The sequence below is a fragment of the Solanum pennellii genome, chromosome 9 (assembly GCF_001406875.1).
Source record: "Solanum pennellii chromosome 9, SPENNV200".
Classification (NCBI taxonomy): domain Eukaryota; kingdom Viridiplantae; phylum Streptophyta; class Magnoliopsida; order Solanales; family Solanaceae; genus Solanum; species Solanum pennellii.
Window position 1 is genome coordinate 20,034,852 of NC_028645.1, and position 17,975 is coordinate 20,052,826.

Consider the following 17,975-nt stretch of genomic DNA (forward strand, 5'->3'; position numbering starts at 1 on the left):
CACTGTATAAGGAAAAATGAAGTATTACCATGATCAAAAGATTGAAAAATGTGAATTTGCTCCGGGCTCTTATCGGTTACCAGAAGGTTATCTACGGTTCGAGGTATGAGCTATGACTTGTCTAGATCTTGAATCACCGTGACTTTTTCTTAGTAGATTTAGCTATTATGTACATGTGACGGAGTTCTGGTTTTTTTTCCAGGTTTTAACTTAAACTTGTGCATGCGTGTACCTTTTTTGAGCTTATGGGGATAAGTTATGTTTAGTTAGTTGAACTTCGTTTTTTTCTGTTATTAGTACACTCATGTGCATTTCTTTTAAATTCTGCTTTGACCTCTACCGTGTCTATATTCTATCATTTCATACCTATTAAGGTTTTATGGTGGTGCCCCCATCGGTCTACTATCGTCTTTTCACCGCTTGTAAACTATTTTAGCCCACTAAATATTACTCATTGAACTTATGTTGCCAGAGGGTATTCTAAGTCAAAGTTGAGTTTCCGTCACTTAAGTTTAATTTAAGAGTTTTGATCCCATTCCTTTCACTAGTCTATTGTATTACATCTGCATTCAATATTTTTATAAATGGATCAATCAAATTTTTATTTTATCTCCCATACATTGTAGTTATAATTCTGCTGGTAACTAGCTCTATTATATAAGCATTCCTTAAGCTCATATACCCTGAATTTTTACCTTACATTTTTATGAGCTACATACATAGTAGTCTTACAATCGTCGAACATGAAAATGAATGACATAGGTTATGGTCATAACTTTATATCTAGAAAGATATTTCTCATCCATATTCTACTTCTTTCCGACAACTGCTAATTCAATAAATTTAGATTACACTGTGAAATAAAAAACACAATTTTTTTTGTGGTGCTAACTAATGGAACCACCTTCTAAAGTAAATATCAAACCTAATGTAGCCTCATTATCATTTATATTATTTATCCAACTCGCATAAGAGTATACTTTTAATGCGATAGGACATTTTTTTAACATTTATATTTAAGCCACTATAACAGATGCCCAAATCTTTTTTTAAATATAAAAATATACTAATTCTAACTTTTCAATCAATCTCACGTGGATTGCTTGTAAGCCTTTAAAGTTTACCAACAAAAAAGAAATACTATATCAGGCTTAGTGCAGTGCACTGCATACGTTATGCTACCAATTACATTTGTATGCTCTAACTGAGCCAGTGTTTTTTCATTATTTTTTGTAATCTTTATACTTGGTGTTCATACAAATCATATATAATAGATTTTATTCATGCTACCGAAGGATACATACCAAACTAATCAATACCTTCTATTTCAGTAAATTCTTTTTTAACTAGCCTTGCTTCAAAAGTTTGTATAGTAATGCATGTATCAAATTTTCTTTTAAATACCAACTTACAACTTACAGGTTTAGATCCATTAGTCCAATAAACTAAATTCAAGTATTATTGGACATTAATGAATTCATTACACCATTAATTGCCTATTTTCAAGAGGAAACATCTCTTGAAGACACAAATTCTTGAAATGTTCTAAGATCTTATACTATACTGAAAACATAGGCATTTGATTACAGATTTTAGTTCTATCTGCATCCATTGGAAAAATTAAAGACGATGAGGAGATAAAATCAGGACCAAAAGTTTTTTGTCTCCTAGTTTTTTGACTTCTTCTTAGATGTAGATCAATATTACCACATATTCTTTTCTTGAAATGTGATATCTTTTCCTCATCAAGACTACTTTGATTTATTTTAATGAACTTTTGAGCAATAGTGTCATTAAAAATAATATCATTTAAAAATTCGATAAATATAAATCCCACAACAACATTGGCCTCTAGATCAAGTAAATCTATATGCTTTCTGGTGTTGTGCATATCCTATAATCATACTTTTATGCCTGTACGATCTAAATTTTTCCTTTGACAGTTTGAAACTCTACAAAAAGATATACACTTCCACAATTTAAAATAAGAGATATTTGATTGTCTACCATTCCATAGTTTATAAGGTGAAATATGCAGAATTTTTTTAATATACTCTATTTAATGTACAACAAACAATAAGTAAAGCTTCACCCCTTAAATTGTCTGGTCAATGAGAATTCCACAATAAAAAATTAACCTTACCTATTATAGAGTTATTTTTGCTTTCAGTCAACTCATTTTTGTTGAGGTGTGTAAGAACACTTGTTTGATGCATAATACTTTGATCTTCACAAAACATATTAGATTTACTAGAAAGGTATTCTCCTCATCTATCACTAAGAAGAATTTATTTCTATTCTTTTGATTTTCCGCAACTGACTTATATTCCTTAATTGTTATGACCCAAATTATACCCAAGCATAACATGACGTATAGAACAACGAAAGGAACTACACAAGCCACTTAGTGTTAAGCCTCATAGAATCAGATAATTTTAATAATGAAACACTTAATCGACTTGTGACTTGTTGTAGGAAAAGAAGGAAAAAAATGAGCCAAGAATATAACATCTAAAGAAGGAGAAAATATGTCCATCAATTACGACAAAGAAATCAAAAAGGAAAAAAATCAAATCACACTACATGAAGAGGAAAATCCATGATGTGATGTACGAGAAAAAAAAGGAAAACAAATATTGCATTTACTATTGCAAGAAATATATGTCTTGATCTCTAGAATCAATCAGATTCCAGATTCAATCAAGCAAATCATGATCAATCAGAGATTCCATAAATCGATCAAATATATTAAAATTTGTATTTACTATTGCAAGAAACATATGTCTTGATCTCTAGAATCAATCAATCAGATCATGACAAATCATAGATTTGATAAATCAATCAAATATATTCAAGATTGCAGAATGTATTCAAGATTGTAGAACAAATCAACTAATGAAGGAAAAAGATAATGTGCATCAATCAAAGGATACTTTCAAGACAACAAGATCAATTAACATCCAAGACTAGAAGGAAGAAATCAAAATCAAGAGATGCATTCAAGTTAACGAGATCAACCAAAGATTCAAGATCACAAGAAAATCATCATAGGAACAAATTGATTTGATCATGCACATATCTGATATGGACATGAATCAACAAATTAATCAGAACAAAATCAAGGACGTAATCAAAGATCCTTGATTCAAACTCGATTGGGTTCCCATAAAAGAGCAAAATCATCCAAATCTGTATAAACCTCTCTTAGCCATAGTTGTGAAGCACACACTTCTCTAAATCTTCTTTTATCTTTCATAAAACTTTGTACACCCTTGAGTGAACAATTGTAAAAAAAGAGAAAGAAAGATCTGAGTGTAGGTTATACAGGTAAAGGTTGTGTCGATGAAGAAGATCTGATTTGCATATCAAACGGGCTCTTAATCATAACATTCTGTAACACTCAAGTTCTCAACAAGATCTTAAGGAAACCTTTGTAAATCAAGGGGACTGGACTAGGCACCACATCGGTAATCCGAACCAGTATAAAAACACTCTATATTATTTACTTACTGCAAGTTATTTCTACTGTTTATCTGGTTTTCTAACGTGCAGGTGAGTCGACTGACCTGAGTAAGAAGTCAACTGAAGGGAATTTAATCATTACTGTTTATCTATTTTACTAATGTGCAGGTGAGTCGACTTACCAGAGTAGGAAGTCGACGGAAGGGAATTTTAATTCACCCCCCTCTTGACTTTCAATTGGTATCAGAGCATGTCTCACTACTTCAGTGTTTAACCACACGTGAGCAAAGATCCAATGGCACACTATCAAAATTCCTAACGCGTTACTTCAAGATGGACATTCCTCACACCGACCACCATACTTTAATGGACAACATTACACTCACCGGAAAGACATATTTAGAATCTTTATCTCTTCAAATGATCATCAAGCATGGATAGTAATCAAGAAGGGCCCGAAGCCTATTCAAGGATTGACCGAAAAAGATGGCACTGAAAAGCCATTTGATCACTAATCATTTGATATCACTAAGGAAAAAGAAGAGGTAATTAAAACTAATTCTAGAGTTACAAGTTTGTTATATTGTGCAGTGAGTGGAGCAGAATATAATAATATATCAACATGCGAATCTGCGAAAGAAATGTGGGACAAACTAGAAGTGACTTATGAAGGGACTACTAAAGTAAAGGAAGCTCGGATCAGTTCACTTGTAAATGAATATGAGTTGTTCAAAATGGTGGAAGATTAAAATGTTAAATCCATGTTCTCGAGATTTAGTAAAATTGTCTGCGAACTCAAATCACTTGGAATGGTGTACTCAAATGCACTATAAGTCAGAAAACTCTTTAGAAGTCTCCACAAGGCTTGGGAAACTAAAGCTCCCATTCTTGAAGATGGAGATCTGCAGAAAATGACATACGATGAACTTTGAGGCAGCTTAATGGCCTATGTACAAATTCATATTAATAGGTACAACAAGGATGATAAAAAGAAGACTATGTCATTTACGTCTGAGACATTTGACATTGGAGAGGAAGTCGAGGAATATCAAAGCAAAGGAATGACTCTCACAAATAAAGGAGTTGAACAAATGCTTATACAAAGAAGGCATAAACCTCAACAGGAATTCAATAACAATGAATAAAAAAGAAATGATGATCAGTGCTACTATTGTGGAAAGCCAGGACATATCAAACCAAACTGCCCTGAATAAAAAAGGAGAAATAATCGAAGAAATGACGAAGCTTGGAGTCAAGGAGAAATATCTGAAGATGATCATGATGAAATCGCCAACATATGATTCATGGTACTAGGTGAAACAAGTCAGGTAAGATCTTTTAATTGTCCATATTGCAATGACTTGAAAGAATCTATGGATATGGTTACTGACAAACTGCAGAAAAACATTGATGAATACAATAAGATTGCTCAAGAAAATAAAGGTTGGAAAATTCTTCTCGAAGCAAGACAGGTTGAAGTCGACTTACTAGAAGAAAACATGGAGGAAGTAAAATTTCTGTTGAACAATATCCGAAAATCTTCTAGTCATAGCTCTGACAAATTCAAAAGATCTACTCTCAAATACAAGAGACGATCTCAAAATCATAATTCCAACAGATCTATATCTAATTCTCCTTATCTTTCTACTGAAACTTTTGTTAGTTTCTCTTGTTATACTTGTGGTGACATTGGTCACAAATCTTTTAATTGCAGGAAATTTTCTTCTGGAAAATGGATTTGGAGACCAAAAGCTGTTAATCCTAACCCTCAAGGACCCAAAAATACATGGGTACCAAAAAGAAATTAGTTTACTTGTTTTGCAGGAGCATGCCAAAAGAACCTACGGAAAGGGAATGTGGGTGGATGCTCCAGACATATGTGCAGTAAAGAAAGAAAATGTCAAAACTCATAACAAAAACAATGGAGTGTATATCTGGTGAAAGGACTTAAACACAACCTGATTAGCATCAATAAGCTATGCGATATTGAATTCAAAGTCTCATTCAATGCTACAACTTGCACTATTAGACTATAAAATGAATCTTGGCTATGACATAGAAAACATGGTCATGTCAGCTTGCATGCCTTGGAAAAATTGTCCAGATTTGAACTAGTCATTGGTCTACCAAAAGTTAAAATGCAAAAAGGACCATATATTTGACGCTTGTTAGAGTGGTAAGCAAACTCGTTCTTTGTTCAAGGTCAAGGATACTGTGAGTACCACTAAACCTTTGCAACTTCTACATATGGATCTTTCTGGCATTGGTAGTAAGAAATATGTCTTCGTTATTGTTGACGGCCTCTTAAGATTTACTTGGATAATTTTTACATCTCATAAAATGAAGCTTTCTCTAACTTTGAAATGTTTTATAGAAGAGTACAAAGAGAAGCAAAATATTTTATTTCCACAGTTCGTAGTTGATCATGGAAGATAATTTGAGAATAAAGCATTTGAGGAATTCTGTGATAACAATGGATTCACCCAAAAAAATTTAAATCACCTCAGCATAACAAATGGTAGAATGGAAAAATTTTCTGCCAGAACCATATAAGCTATTTTCACCCTTTCGGATGCAATGTCTCATTCACAAATGGTAAGAAAAATCTGAGTGAGTTTGATCCAAGAAGGGATGATGAAATATTATTATGCTCCTATTAGTAGTACATTTGGAGCTTATAATATAAGAACTTTAAGTGTTGAAGAACTTGTTCTTGCTTTTTTTTTATACTAACCCAAGGAAGCAAGAAGTAGAGTCTAAAGATGATGAAACTACTCCTACAGTAATCTCTGAGAACCTCTCAAATACTTCTGCTCATATTATATAGAGCAATCAACTAGTCCAAAACTAGAGTTGAGTGTTCAGTTGGAAATATGGAGCTTTATTGAAAAAGCAGGCCTTCGTCGCGCTCGACTCTCAGATTGAACAAAATGGTATAAATGTAGCAATGGAAGATAAGTCCTACAAAAAAACTATGAAAGAAGAACTCTGTCACTTGAAAGAATTTGAGTATGGACTCTCACTGAAAAACCAAAAAATTGTTCCGAAATTGAAACCAAGTGGATCTTTCGAAATAATCTAAATGAAGATGAAAAAGTCATTCGTAACAAAGCAAGCTTGGCTGTTCAAGGAAGGTTTTGATTACAATGAAACTTTTGCTCCGATAGCAAGACAGTCAGCAAACGGAATATTTGTCATATTATCAAAAATTTAGATCTGGAATTATGGTACCCTCACTCATCTCATTTTGATTTAATTGGATATTCAGATGTTCACTTTGCAGGTGATAAAAATGTCCGAAAAGGTACTAGTGGATCGTGTCAAATTTTAAAACAATCATTGTTATCCTAGTATAGTAAGAAGCAAACTTTGATTGCACTATCTACTACAAAGTCCGAGTATCTAGCTGTTGGAAGTTGTGGTACCAAATTATTATGGATGATGAATCAAATGTTTGATATCAAGCATCATTTTTTTTAAGATCTTGTTGATTTTTTTTGTTGATTCTGTTATGTTCTCTCTTGCTCTTTCTTTATGATTATGCCAAAGGGGGAGAAAAGTCCCAAGTCTTTTTAATAGGAAGCAATCAAGTCAAGGGGAGCTATATAGCATAAAGATAGGGGAGCAACAAAATACATCAGGGAAGTTTCATTATCTCTTTAAGTCTACACATATTGTGACTTAGTTGTCATTATTAATAAGGATGAGATTGTTAGCCTCATAGAATTGGATAATTTTAATAATGAAACACTTTATTAACTTATGACTTGTTGCAGGAAAAGAAGGAAATAGATGAGAAGAATATAACATCTAAAGAAGGAGAAAATATGTCCATCAATCAAGACAAAGAAATCAAAAAGGAAAGAAATCAAATCACACTACATGAAGAGGGCAATCAATGATGTGATGTACGAGACACAAAAGGAAAACAAAGATTGCATTTACTATTGCATGAAAGATATGTCTTGATCTCTAGAATCAATCAAGAAGATCATGATCAACAGAGATTCCAGAAATCAATCAAATATATTCAAGATTGTATTTACTATTGCAAGAAAGATATGTCTTGATCTCTAGAATCAATCAGACTGTAGAATCCATCAAGAAGATCATGATAAATTAGAGATTTCAGAAATAAATCACAAATGTTCAAGATTGCAGAATGTATTCAAGATTGTAAAACAAATCAACTAAGGAAGGAAAGAGATAATTTGCATTAATCAAAGGATACTTTCAAAACAACAAGATCAGTTAACATCCAAGACTACAACGAAGAAATCAAAATCAAGAGATGCATTCAAGTTAACAAGATTAGCCAAAGATTCAAGATCACAAGACGATTATGATACAAAGGAACAAATTGATTTGCTCATGCACATATCTGATATGGACATGAATCAACAAATCAATCAGAACAAAATCAAGGACTTAATCAAAGATCCTTGATTCAAACTCCATTGTGTTCCCATAAAAGAGCAAAGTCATCCAAATCTATATAAACCTCTCTTAGCCATAGTTGTGAAGTACACACTTCTCTTGAACTTATATTGTAATCTTCTTTTATCTTTCATAAAACTTTGTACACCCTTGAGTGAACAATAGTAAAGAAAAGATAAAGAAAGATCTTAGTGTAGGTTATACAGGTAGAGGTTGTGTGGAAGAAGAAGATCTAATTTGCATATTAGACGGGCTCTCAATCGTAACATTCTGTAACACTCAAGTTCTCACAAGATCTTAAGGAAACCCTTGTAGCCCAAGGGGACTTAACTAGTCACCACATCGGTGATCCAAACTAGTATAAAAACACTCTGTGTTCTTTACATACTGCAAGTACTTTTACTATTTATATGATTTACTAACGTGCAAGTGAGTCGACTGACCAGAGTAGGAAGTCGAATAAAGGGAATTTTATCATTATTGTTTATCTTTTTTACTAACGAGCAGGTGAATCGACTGACCAGAGTAGGAAGTCGACTGAAGGGAATTTTAATTCACCCCTCTTGACTTTCACTATAAGAAAATAAAAATAAAGATTTCAAAAGTAGTATTTTCATATGAAAAGAGTTCGACGAAACAGAAGTCTAACATAGTCTTAATAAGCCATCTAATACATCAAAGAAATGGTTGGGATGTAACCCACACACCACATACAATATCTGAAAATTGAAAGTAAGAAAGCAATAAAAGTCTCATAGTCTTTGGAACATGAGGACTCCCAAACTCTTGATCTTCAAATTGTCAATGAGATAAACTAGCCACAAGTGTAATAGGAAGGAGCGTCAGAACCTACATTAGTGAAACAATGTAGGCACCAATATGAATTAGTATATGGAATGCACTAAGTATATCAAAGCATAAAAATATGAAATAATGCTAAAAATGACTTTTACATGACAGGCAATAACCTAACTAAGACTTAAGATAAGAGGTTAGAGAACATAAAACATAATAATGATCAGTGCAAGCTAAACATGTTAAAAAACACTTTATGAAATACCTTGAAAGTAACTTAGTTCATTATTGCTGGAATCATACTATTTATTGACATAGACAATGTGAGATAAAACTGTAACGACCCAAACCGGCATTAATTAGGAGGAGACAAAATCTGGGGGATTCTAGGCCACTGTCCCGCCACCGCAAGCCAGATGCCGCTAGGCGAGATAAATTAGCGACTTAGTGGGATAGACGAGACATAATATAAACAACGAGAAATCCTATTTTCTCCATCTTCCTAAATCATCTAAATAAGTTGTAAAACATCTTAAAACCCTCAAAAAGCCACTCTAAGATTGAGAAGGAAGGAGAAGGAGATTTATAGTGTATGGATGACAAAATCTTGTGAATTCTTTGACAAATTCACGTCACGAAGCCTAGAAAACAGGAATTGAAGTCAATAACTTTGTACAACTGCTTATAGCCCAGGTAGGCTAGGTTTTATGATTTCAATAGTTTAAATTTAGGGAAAATTATAGAAATCACATACTTTTAAGGCAAAATTATAATTTATCCCTTAAAGGTTTATAATTATAAAAATCCCTTAAAACTGATGCAATAATATAAGAGTTGATACATTAATCTAATGCACGAGATACATTAATCTTTAAGTAATACATTACATTTTATACATGATACATTTATCTGATGTACATTTTATACATGATACACTAATTTGATGGGCGAGATGCACTAATCTAATGCTCGAGATACCCTAATCTAAAGTGCGAGGTACATTTTGTACATGATACACTAATCTGATGTGCGAGGTACATTTTATACATGATACACTAATTTGATGCGCAAGATAAACTAATGTGATGCGTGAGATACATTAATTTGATGACCAAGATACATAAATGTGATGCGCAAAAATGAGGAATTTTGGAAATTTATAGAACTTATAGGAGATAATGGTAATGAGTACCTAAAGTGTAGGATTTCCGTAATTAATCCTCAAATTTATGCTAACAATGCAATATGTAAATCGATGGTAGGATTTATGCATAGGCCTTTGTGCACCGGTTGATTAATTATTTAAACCTTAGAAAGAAGCATTAGACGATGAATTAGGGATGAGTATGGTCGAATTAGGGTTTACATAATGTGCGTGATGAATATTACACGGTAGGTGATGGGTGAGATTCTATGATTGTGTGATGTAGGTATATTGTTGCTTCATTATGATATTTATATGCATATGAAGGTTGCTTTATTGATCACATTTGATGTAAATGAGATAGACGAATGACTGTATGGCACAAAAATCACTTCTTTATTATATGACTTGAGAGTATACTTGTGCTGTGATGTTGTGGTGTGTTGATGGATCGGATTGCCACATTCCGGCATAACTAACTTGGATTAGACTGCCACGTTCCAGAATAAATCACTTGGATCATATTCCTACATTATGGCATAAGAGATGGGATCAGATTTCTATGTTCCGGCATATCTATGGGATCGGGTACACCACGTTCTAGTGCACTAACAATTTTGGGTTTGGGTTCCATGAGAGGAACAACTACTTCATATAATTTTGTAACTTGACGAATGTGAAATACATTGTTATTCTACATGTTGATGTTATTATATATGTTCTATATATACCTCTGATGATATAGTTGAGTTGACTTATATATGTTATACTTAGTGAGTATAGGTTATGACGATTTATATTTGGTGGCCGTTATATTGAGCGAACTTGTGTGATATAGTGGAAGGGAAAAAGGGTTCAAGTGACGAGTATGGATAGTGAGGGTTGTTCGTGTGTTTTAATTTAGAAAGAGAAGCAGAGGTAGCGTATGTGAAGAATACTCTTAGGTAAGTTTCACCTCGGGGAAAGATATTGGGTTTAGTGGTAAGAAGGTTTGTCGCAGTGCACTATGTGACCATGATTGAGTAGGGTGATGAGGAAGTAAGAGTACGTAATGAGCGGTTAGTTGTAGTTCTTGTGGGTGAAATTGAGGGATAGTTAACATGTTAGCAAGTTTAATCTATGATCAAGACTTGGGTGGGTAAGTTGTTTGAGAAGGTGGCAAGTATTTAGAGTACTGGTGTAATTTGAAGTACTCTAATAAAGGGGTAAAGGTAGAGAAGCAGGTTGTTTATTTCATGATCTTACTAGTTGATTCTTATGTTGTGTGGTGAGCGTTGGGTTGTCGATGATTCCTAACAGCACGTGTTTGTACTGATGCTACTCTTGCTATGTCTTTTTGACATAGTTTGTGTGCATGTTAGTGATATTTCTTGGGGTGAAAATGAAGAAATTCTCCAGTAGCTTCCATTCTTCCTTTTGCATGGTGAGAGCTGTGTCATTTATTTATCTTGTCCATTTGTACTCTTAGTAGCTCTTCTACCTATTTAGACTAGATCCTTGGATATGTTAACTACATTACAAGTCTTAACTCAAAAGTATTCTTAAGTTTTTTTAGTCAAGAATTTCGTTACTATATTATTTCCACTTATTCAAATTTCTATATGTTTTAAATTGTAGGGATATGAGGGTTCTCCTACTTAGTTGGTAGTATGTAGGTGCTCGCACAACCCGATGTACAAGATCAAAATATGGACTAAACTCATGCGGATTGGTGTGTTTACGTCGACATCTAATCTTTAGGAATCTAGGAAGCATTTTAGGAAATTGTTACGCTCATTCTCTTATTTTATGCAAAGTGTCACTTGTAGTGTGAGTTAAGTCCACTTGATATCTCATGATTCCAATTGGTGTTTCAATATGGTGAACCGGAAATCGTGGTTATAATTGACAGAAACACAAGCAAAGTTAATTGGAAATGGAAATGTTCCAATTGGTATCTAGTCTTAGGTGCTATAAAAGGCATGGGTGACCAGTAATAGTCTATCTGACGGAACAACTAATGAATTGAAACTGTCTGTGCATTGTGTCTTGTGAATTTTTAATACGTGCTATTGTTGGTTAAATTAATTGTGAATGTAAAGTCAAACTTGTTGAATGTGATGATGTGATTGCATGTATTATAAGTATGTGTCAGAAAATTATTATGTACAATGTGATGGATAATTTGTGTAAATTTTACAACTTGTAAATGTTTCGGTGTAACTTAGGGTGTGTGGGTTGTGGTGTTCAATTAATAAAAACAATCTGGTCCATATATTGTAGGATTGTCTTGAAAATGATTATCCTAGGATGAGAATATATTCAAAAATTCAGGGTGAAGCTTGAACCTTTGGAAATTATTAGGAAAGCGGAAACCCCAGAAAAATAGTGGTGGAGATTCTGTTTCCATTTTGACTGCTGGGGCAGGAATACTGCTGCTAGGGCGGGATTGCCGGAGTGGGATTTTCCCGCTAAAGTGGGACAAGGGGAGGCAGAGCCTCAACTTGTCTTCCCTGTTTTCCCAAACATAAATTTCAGATCCGAATGGTATCCGAATTCACCCCTAACAACCAAACAGTGTTCACCAATAGAAGTAATAGATTATAAGAACTTCAAGATTTAATGAAGGTTGCGTCAGACATAAAAAAAACAAGCGTCCATGTGCTACCAAAAACATAGGAGAGTTAAAAGATAAAAACAAAGTGTCTAAAATTTACAAATCTAAAATATAGCAAATTAACAAGTGAGATTAGGAACCCTCAGATTGGGTGGTGTCAACGTCAGAGTCAAGGTCCTCCGGGAGTATCACACACGCCCAAGCCTTATTCAGCATAGTCCTCTAGCTCGAGCCGGGGAAACTCCCTGTCAAGGGAAACACAAGAAAATAATACATTTATAGTCTTCCATATCCGGGCTATCAAATGATCTTTTGTTAAGCTCTTTATCCTCTCTTCAAGCAACTGAAGGAATAGTATCTCAACCTCAAGGATAGCACTACGTGTCGCCAAAGAAAAGTTGTCATAGTCACTCCCCATCTTCTTCCGAACACCCTCCACTCGCCGGTCGAACCTGGGGGTGCCATACTGCTGCTGTTCCTCCTTCTCTTTTCCTAGAAATAGATCTTTGTCTGACCAAAAGGGGGTTAAAGGGGGGATTAATAAGAAGTACCTCATCAGCGTCAAAAAGTGGCACTTTCGCCCGCTTACATAGCACAATAATGAGCACCAACAGGAAAAATGCTTTATTTTTGCCTTGGTAGAACATCTTCCATTTTGAAATGATCTGTGCTCTCACATTTAACGGGATGCCCTATATAGAACACGCCGCTACCAAAGCCCAAGAGAAGCTCACATTAGTGCAGTTTCCCTAAGGTCAGATCCTTCTGGTAACCATATATAGCCACCTCTTAGCATCGGGCAACCAATCTATACTAGTGACTCCCTCCACAGTAGCCCAATATACTTGATCCGTACGCGTAGGCTCTCTCAGCCACTCCAGATCCATCTTTTGTAGCTTTCTTAAAACTCACATTTGGGAGATCGAGAAACTCAAATACCTCATTAATAGCAGTGGAGTTCAAGGAGATGTCAACTCTCGGGACAAAAATGACAAGGTAGGGGTTATCCTAGCAAACGGTGGGGAGAATAGCATAGAACTCTCTCACCTAAGTAGAACGACCATTTGGGGGAGCCTTAGTCACCAGAGCCCATCCAAACTCCATCAGATTGGCATAAAATGTATACGCCTTCTTCTTAAGCTTATGCAACGCAAAACCCCTCTCGCAAAAGAACCCTGTGTTGCGGTGATCATGGTGGCTCTCCCTACTTGTGGCATCGGGAAATCAGATAATTGGTAGGTGTTCATCATTTTGTGTTGCCATTGGGAAATCCTGCAAGAGGCTGAAGGTAAGTTGAAACGAGAAAGCATAGTAATGGTAAAGTTAAAAAGTAAGAATTAAGAAAGGAAACTTTTTTTGTTAAGGGGTAGGACACTTCTTGGTGTATCCCGTCGCAATGATAATAATCCTGCCCTAGCGGGATTATGAATGACGACATGGTGGAATGAAGTACGCTAGAGCGGTTTTTATCTTGGATGAACACCAAGCGCGAGACTCACACCTGTTCGTCTCCAAACCTCAGTTTTTGATAGAATTTTTGCAGATAAGAGTTTTATCTATCCTATAACCCATATATGCAATCATTTTAGCAAATAAACCCCTATAACAGTTCCAAATTTGAGTTTATGAATATATGACCTTTCAACTTTCCCCACCTATTTTTTTATCAATTTACCCATATTTTTATGAAATCCTTATGCCCAAGATGTTTTGGGAACATTAGGGACGTAAGGAAGTGACCATGCTATGTTCATTATATTAATCCGACAACTTAGTGCTATTTCAAGAAAATAACTACCCCAAAACCGTCTCTAAATAGTTGAATAACAACATGCAATTGTTGTTGTTATGTAATAACGTAAAAAAGCGTAAGGAGTGCAAATTGGGGAAGTTTTGGGGGGTTCAAAGGAGAAATGGGAAAATGTTTTCCATTATCCTATTTTTTGTTTCCCGATCTCCCGCTTCAGTGGGAGATCCTCGCCACCGGCCTTGCTTCAGCTAGAAGGATACCGTCCTGGCGTGCCAACCTGTGTATTTATAATGCATTTGATTCGTTTGATAGGGATTCTTTATTCTTCTAGTCTATGGGGTATAGTACTCTTTTGTGTGAATTAAGTGAAAGGTCAAAATTCATCATGATTCCGTAGTGGAGTAATCCTTTAAGTTAGTAATAATAAAATTAGGGTGTGTGATGTCCCGTGCACTATTCGCTCGGGGGTGAACGAGGGTTAAATTACTATCTATTAGAAAGACCCAAATCGTTCTTAATTAGAAGGAGACAAAATCCAGGGAATTATGGGCCACTGTCTCGACAAAGTGGGCCAGATGCCGTCACGGCGGGATAAGTTGATGCCCTAGGGGGATAGGCTAGATAGAACGTAAAATACGAGAAATCCTATTTCCTTCATTTTTCTAATATACCTAAATAAGTCATAAAACACCCTAAAAAGCTCAGAAAAGACACTTTAAGCTTTAGAAGGAAGGATAATGAGATTTCTAGCGTGAAAATAAAGAAATCTTGTGAATTCTTGGCCAAATTTACTGTCACGAAGCCCAAAAAAGAGGAATGGAAGTCAATAACTCTGTACAACCGATTGGCGCCTAGGTAGGCTAGGTTTATGAATTGAGTAGTTTGAGTATGTGCTCACTGTGTAATATATGTAAATTGATGGTAGGATTAATGTGTAGGCCTTTGTGCACTGAATGATTGGTGATTTAAACCTTAGAAAGAAGCCTTAGGTGATGAATTAGGGATGAGTATGGTTTAATTGGGTTTGCATGATGTACATGATGAATATTTTGTGGTAGGTGGTGGTTAACATTCTATGTCTATTTGATGTATGTATACTATTTCTTCATCATGATACTTGCATATATATGAAGATTTACATATCACACTTGATGTAATTGAGATAGACAAATGACTATATGCCATGAATCACTTCTTGAATGTATGACTTGAGAATCTAGTTGTTTTGTGATTTTTTGGTGTGTTGATTGATCGAATTGCCATGTTTCAACATAACTAACTTGGATCAGATTACTATGTTCTGTCATGACTAACGTGGATCAGATTTCCACGTTCTGGCATAAAAGATGGGATTGGATTGACACCTTCTAGCATAAAAGATGGATACCAATTGCCACATACTAGCATAACTATGGGATCCGGTACCATGGTGCACTAAAAACTTATGTTTGGGTTCCATGAGAGGACCAACTACTTGATATAATTGTGTAGCTTGAAGAATGTGAAAGATATTGTTGTTCTTCATGTCAGAGTAATGGTATATGTTCTATATACACCTGTGGTGATACAGTTGAGTATACTTATATCTGTTGTACTTAGTTGGCATAGGTTATGGCGGTTCAAATTTGATGGCTCTAGTGTTTAGAAAACTTGAAAGATATAGTGGAAGGGTAAAAAGGGTTCAAGTGATAAGTATGGATAGAGAGAGTTATTCGTGTGTTGTAATTTCAAAAAGAAGTAGAGGAAGCGTATGTGATAAAATATGCTTAGCTGGGTTTCACCTTGGGATAGAGATTGGGTTTAGTGGTAAGAAGGTTTGTCGTAGTTTACTAAGGGACCAAGATTGAGTAAGGTGATGAGGAAGTAAGAGTACGGAGTGAGCGGTTAGTTGAAGTGCTCATGGGTGAAATTGGGGGATTATTATTGTGTTAGAAGGTTTAGTGTGATGCCCCGCCACTTTGCCAATCAGATTTTGCGTCAGGATAGGAGCGGAAGGGCCTAGAGTTATGGAGAGGCTTGCAGAAAACTCTAGAACCCCTTAGATTTATCAGGTTGGCAATGGAAGTTCCTAGACCATGCAAAGAATTCTAGGAAAGGGACCAACGTGTAAATATCTTATGGACTTGTAAAGTAAATATTAATTTTACTTTAGTCCTTAGATGGTAGTATAAAACAGAGGTGCCCTCATTTGCAAAGGAATTACTCAATTGTAATGCATTCGAAACAATACAAAAAGCCTTCTTAAAAGCACTCTTGTTCTAAGTCCTTCTTTTCATTCTCTTAGCAATCTTATTATAAGAGGCTTACTTGAGCTTACAAGATCTTTATTAGTGAGTAAATAGTCAAGTGTCGCACAGAGATTTAGCAAAACTCTAAGTCCATGACAACGTGGTATCAGAGCAAGGTTTGATACAAAGGGAATGAACAACGAATGAGATGTAAACATAGCTATCAACACAAACGTCTGTCTTGATAGTATAAAGAAGAACCGCAAATGAAAGAAGCACCAAAAGTGTAACGAAGAGATACTGATCGACCCCACACCAAGCGAGGCACTAACATATCATCCACCTTCAACCACCGAAGCGAGTGATGATGAACTTGGTGAGGAGGACATTGACTTCACTGCTGGAGAGGAATGGGTCACAAGCGTTGAAGTGGTGAGGCAAGCTTTGGAGATATTAGGCAATATATGAACATGGCCACGGAGAATTCAAAATTCTTGAAGACTTCACCCTTGAGGAGACTAACAACATCCGTAAGGAGTTGGAGGGTTTCCAGCGGGCCGTGTTCAAGATATAAGAGGCCATCACTTCCTTGGAGTGTCGACTTATGGAGGCATTAAGCGCGATTAAGACCTTGAAGGCCGAGGTGAAAACACTCAAGGAAGGCGCGGAAGCTGGAGGATCTATAAAATCTGATCGTGATAGGGAGACCAGGATCGAGGCTCTCAAGCCACCTATATTCAAAGGTTTCCATCACACCCAAGAGGTTGAGAACTTCTTATGACACTTGGAGCATTACTTAAGTGTAGTCGGGTAAAGAGTGCCTAGAATTAGATGAACACTGCCGTGTTGTATCTTTTAGACATGGCCATGCTACGGTGGAGGTGCAAGGACGTCGAGATATGGAAGGGGATGTGCACCATCAACAGGTGGGAGAAATTTCACGAGAATTTCAAGAAAGCCTTCTTCTCTAATAATGTCATATACGAGGTTAAGCGCAAATATAGGGTATTGAGGCAAACATGCAGTATTCGGGCATACGTGAAAGAGTTCACAACCTAACGCTTTAGATTCCAAATCTCACCCGACGAAGACATATTGTTCCACTTCATGGACAAACTACAAAATTGGGCCAAGATAGAGTTAGAGCCGTAATAGGTCAAGACCATCGACGAAGCCATCACACAAGACAAATCCTTAACCGACTTTAAGCATGAGAGGCACGACAAGGCAAAGGTGAAGGATGCGAGGACTAGTTATGCTAAAGGTGGGGTAGATCATGGTCGAGGCAAGGAGCAACAGGTACATCATAAGCAACACGACTCTTACAAATCGGACATCCACATATTTAGGCACCAAAACTACTTGGAGAGGAAGGCGCAGACCACAAAAGGAGATGGTTTCTATATATGTGGTAGACCATACGGCTGTGCCAGGTGCCCCGAGATGAAGTACCTTTGTTCCATCCTACGCGAGGGAGAAGAGAAAAATGCACAAGAGCACAAGATTGTGAGCACGACAAAGTTGGGCATGATGGGACTATGCGGTGCTATAGACAAGCATCCA